Here is a 5,795-nt window from a genome sequence, read left to right as displayed (position 1 = left end):
AGGCCCTTGCTCATACATCGCAGCTTATTAACATCTCAAAAAAGTCTTTGCTAAGCTCGTGGCATTGAACACACAAAGCGGACTTACACGGGTTTAGAAATTTTGACTTCAAGGTAAAAAACACCAGAGCCCTTTATGGAAATGAATTCTGACTGGTCTGAACATGTTCTGTGGTTCTAACTTTCATTACAGTTAGAAATTATTACAGACAGATTTGGACAATGACCCTTGAAGCTGCTTTAGTTTCATAATGTTTTTTGGCAATCTGTTTTTACATGATTAGAAGTGAAGAAGAAAGAATGAACTTGAGAAATTTGGGAATTCCCATTTGACAAGTGAAAGTAAGAATCTCATGTCATTTTATAAGATAGGCTTTCCCCTCTTCTTCTCCTTTCCCCTTATGGGTAATTTCCGAATTAAATGGCAAGTATAGGAATTCATGTGATCTGAGTTTCTCAGTCTACTTAAAGATGCTCAACCAGATGAATTGACACAGTGACTGCAGCAATGGACTCAAGTGTGTCAGAGACAGTGAGGATGGCACAGGATAGGACACAGTTCAAATCTGCTGAGTTGTACTTGACTCAGCCACACCTGACAACAACATGTTGTGAACCACCAACCTTATGGTCAGCAGTGAAGTACCAAACTGTTTGAGTCACCCAAGAACACCACTAACCATTGGAACTGGTGAGATCTGGTGCAACCACTAGGGAAGGCAATATGGTGCTTTCTCAAAGAGTTGGAAATAGAAAGACCATTTCACCCAGAAATTGCCCTACTGGGAATAGACCCTAAAGAAACCAAAACTGCCACCCAAACAGATATTTGCACACCCATGTTTATTACTGTGTTGTTCATAATAGCAAAGAGATGGAAGCAACCCAAGTGTCCATCAACAAATGAATAGATAAACTGTGGTATATTCACACAATGGAATACGACTACACAGCACTGAAAAACAAAGAACTCATAAAATGTTATACAAAATGGGTGACCCTGGAGACATTATGCTGAGTGAAATATATGTCACAAAAAGGACAAATACTGCATAGTGCCACTGTTATGAAACAGGACTGACATGAGGATTGGGAGGAACTAAGAAAAGAGGGCATAAATAATGAACACTGCATTTAAATAGATGAGGGAAAGAACTGTCTAAAATAAATATATGGTTAAGTATTATTTGTATTACAACAGTCCAGAATAAGAGGTGCATAACAAAGTGAACTGGGAAGCAGTGGGAGGGAGGAAATTGTTCAACAAGAAAGAATGTTTTTAAAGAGAAAAGTGAACTAGGGAGGGGATAGGGAGGGAAATGTGCAACAAGAAATGAATGGAAATCCAAGCTTTATGTAAAGTTTCATTAAAATAGAAATTTAAAAAAGAACTGATGAGATCACTGAGCTAGCAAGCATGGTAGTAAAATCAAGCACAATAAAAAAAATGCAAGACTACTTTGGACAGATAGGCAGTCACCGACATTCTTTATGGGAATCATTTCAGTAAAGCAGTGTTTTATAGATATATATATAGTGTTTTAAAGGTAGTAGACTCAGACTTATCTTAAAATGTTAGGTGAAGAAGAGTAGTAGAATGACAAGGAGACAAAACAAAGACCAAATGGGCAGATATTCGTGTTTGTGGGTTAGGACAAAATCCTTTCTGAGAAAGGATTTGAGGAGTCATGAGATGAGATAGTGAGTGATAAAGCAAGGTCAGAGATGAGAGTGAATAGGAACAACAACAAAAAATGATGTTTAGTCTTCTGGAGTTGTTAGAGTTTACCAATTTTAACCATGTGCCGTTAAACTGGATTCTTTCTAATCTAGCCAATTTTAATAGTTCAAACCTTAAAGAGCTAGAGGGTTGCATAATAGCAATGTCACATGTTTAAATGTCTTTTACCGGTTGTTCTGTGAATAAAAGCTTGCTGTCACAATTATACTTGCTGTCCAAGTATTGCAGGAAATCATAGATCCACACTGATGTTTGAGTTAGATAAATTCCTTAACGGTTATCTGGTCTAATCCTTTGCATTTATGGAAGCAAATTATAAAACAAACCTCCAAGGTGTCCAAATTCATCCAGCTACATAGTAGTAGAATTCCAATCACCATCCCAGTGTCATTAATTAAATTACATTAAAAAGAAAAGATGTTACTGAACCAACATATGTCTAATCCAAACCATCATATTGCAACCAACAACTTTCTCTATGCAGGTGACACAACCTTGCTTGCTGAAAGTGAGGAGGACTTGAAGCACTTGTTCCAGAAGGTTAAACACTGCAGCCTTCTATATGGATTGCATCTCAACATCGAGTAAACAAAAATACTCACCACTGGACTGATAGACATTATGATAGATGGAGAAAAGATTGAAACTGTCAACAACTTAATCTTACTTGGATACACAATCAATATACTTGAGACCGGCAGTCAGGAGATCAACAGATAAATTGCAATGGGAAAGACCTTTCTAAATTATTGAGGAGTAATTATTACGTCAGTTTGAGGCCTAAAGTACATCTGATTGTCTTTTCATGGTCTTTTCACTTGCTATCTGAGAGCTGGACAATGAATAATGATGGCAGAAGAAGAATTCATGCCTTTGAATAATGGTATTGAAGAAGAGTACTGAATATCCCATGGACTACAAAAGAAAAAGCAGATATGTCTTGGAGAAGGTGCAGGCAGGGCACTGCTTGAAGGCAAAGATAATGAAGCTTCATCTCACATACTTCGGGCACGTTGCTAGGAAACGTTATTCCTTGAAGAGGAACATCATGCTTGGGAAGATGGAGGGGTGGTGAGAAAGAGGAGGAAGACTTTCATCCATGTGGATTGAGAGGATGACCATAGTAATGGGCGTGAGTGTGCCAGAGTTTGTGAGAGTGGCATGGGACAGGACAGTGTTCAGATCGGTTGTTCACAGGGTTGCTAGAAATTATACTTGACTGACGGACAGCGCCTGACAACAACAACGGGAAACAAAGAGTTAGATCAGGTAGCAATGTTATGACAGAAAATGCGAGATTTTAAACACTCAGCCAAAATTTAGGGGTCAGTAACATTTCTTTATTAAATGCATGGGTCAAGAATATCAGCTACTGCCCAAACTGTTCTGATCCCGAGGGGAAGCAAAGATTGGGTTTATATACAGAGATTGGGCAAGGGGGTCACATAAAGTTCATTGCTGTTGGCAGTTGAGATTTCTTAATGTTCTGGAGTCATTATTGTTTCTGATTTTCATGGATGTCCAGGTCCCGGGCCAGGTACAGGATGTAGTCAGGAAGTGGTAACCAAGCTGGGTCAGCTTGTACTAGAGAACATAAACCTTAGCAACACATGTTCTTGCCAAAGTTATCAAGGCATACATTTCTTAAAATGACTGTCAGAATAAAACAGCTTCTGTAATGCTTTAGCATATAAATTGCTATTAACAATTAGAGGACAGCCCTCCTCTAACAATTAGGTTTGTATGTATCCCTTCTCAGCTTAAAGAATACATAAGAGACCTTCCTCTATTTCCCTCTCAAGAAGTTGCTGTTGTTACAAGCAGCTGAGCCACAACCAACTCATATCCAACACTCTAGTGGATTTTCAGAGGCTATAAATAAATCATGAGGAAGAAAATTGCCCATCTTTCTCTCACAAAGCAGCTAGTAGATTTGAGCCACTCTCATTTGAGTTGGCACCAAAGTGCCTTACCCACTATTGTTATTATGTGTCCTCAAGTCTATTGCAACTCCTAGTAATCTTATGAATAAGGAATCTCAAACTTTCTCTACCTTGTGCTTCCTCACCATTTCCAATATACTTGAGTCCATGTCAATATATCTTGTTGAAAGTCTTCCTCTCTTATGCTGACCCTCCACCTTGGCAATTATGAGGTTGTTCTCCAAAGACTGACTCCTCCTAATATGTCTAAAGTATGGGAGACAAAGCTTCATCATTCTTGTTTCCAAGGAGCACTCTGGCTGCACAATCTCTAAGACATATCTGCTTGTTCTTTTGCCATCTGTGGATGCTTTTGCACTTTCTCCATGACAGACTTGTTCTTTTGGCAGGCCATTCATTCTCCAATGTTACAACTTAAAGGCATGGAGTCTTTTGTCATCCTTAGCCATTGTCCAACTTTCAGATGCAAGCATAGCAAGTAATTGGGGGTGAAAATCATGGCTTGGATTACATGTATATTAGTCTTGAAACTGACATGATTACTCTTTATACTTTGAAGGAATGACAAAATGGAAATTTTCCCAGTTTGATAGGGATTTTGATTTCTTAACTGTTGGTACCAAGAGTGTTGACTATGGATCCAAATAAAATAAAATCATTGACAACTTCAATTTTTTCTCCATCTACCATGATGTTGCCTTTAGGCCTAGTAGTGAGAATTTTTGTCTTCTTGATGTTGAGATATAATCTATACTGAAAACCGGAGTCTTTGTTCTTCTGCAGCAAGTGCTTCAAGTCCTCACTTTGAGCAAGCAAGGTTATGTCAATTTTACAATGCAGGTTGGTGCATTTTCCTCCTGTCCTGATGCCACATTCTTCTTTATAAACTTCATTTTCTCAAATGATTTAGTAGGCATACAGATTGAATAGATAAACAGAAAGGATGCAGACCTGACACATACACCTCTTGATTTTAAACCATGCAGTGCTCCCTTGCTTTGCTCGGACAATAGCCTCTTGATCTAATTTGCATAAGTACAATTAAGTATTTTGAGATTCTGTTCTTTTCAATGTTAGACACAATTTATAATCCACACATTTAAATCCCTTTGTAAAGTCAATAGAATACAAACAGACATCCTTCTGGTATTCTCTACCTTTAGCCAAGATCCAGCTGATACCAACAATGATATCCCTGGTACCATGATCTCTCCTTCTAAATCATCTTGAATTTCTAACAGTTTTCTGACAATGCTCTAGTCAGTTTTCAATAATTACCAGGAAGATTTTGCTTTCACATGATATTCATGTTGTATGTTGCTGTTATGAACTGTCAAGTCGACTCCTAGTGACCCTATGTACAACAGCTTTCAACAGTGCTCCATCTTGAGCCTACCTTATCATCTCTGACACACCTACCTCAACTACCCCGGTCACTGAGTCAATCCATCTCATCGAGGGTCTTTCTCTTTTGAGCTGTCCCTCCATCCCCCCAAGCATAATGTTCCTCTCCAAGGACTGGTCCCTTATTGAAACATATCCAAAGTATGTCACTCAAAGCTTCAGAATCCTTGCCTCCAAGGAGCAGCCTGGTTTCATCCTCTCTAGGATAAGTCTGTTTGTTCTCCTAGCAGTCCATAGTATATTCAATACTCTTCTCCAGCACCACAGCTCAAAGGCATCAATTTTCCTTCTATCATCCCTAGTCATTGTCCAGCTTTCTGATGCATACCAAGTAATAGCAAAGACAATAGCCTGGATCAGGGGCACCTTAATCTCTAGACTGACATCATTGCTCTTCAGCACTCTGGAGGGGTCTCTGACAGCAGACTTTCCTAATGCTATTTATCTTTTAATTTCCTGGCTGCTGGTGCCAAGAATGTTGATTGTGGAGCCAAGCAAACTAAAGCTGTTAATAATCTCTGTCTCTTCACCATCTATCATGATGCTGCCAATCGGCACAGAGGTGAGAATCTTTGTTTTCTTGATATTGAGTCTCAATCCATATTGAACGCTGCAGTCCTTGACCTTCAGCAGCAAGCACTTCAGGTCCTTAGTTTCAGCAAGCAAGATTGTGTAATAAGAGGTGCATTGCAACGTGGACTGGGGGAA

The sequence above is a fragment of the Elephantulus edwardii genome, unplaced genomic scaffold, assembly GCF_000299155.1.
Source record: "Elephantulus edwardii isolate Elephantulus edwardi_28Jun2011 unplaced genomic scaffold, EleEdw1.0 scaffold00068, whole genome shotgun sequence".
Taxonomy (NCBI): Eukaryota; Metazoa; Chordata; class Mammalia; order Macroscelidea; family Macroscelididae; genus Elephantulus; species Elephantulus edwardii.
The sequence above is the reverse complement of the archived record's forward strand: the minus strand, read 5'-3'. Positions refer to the sequence as shown.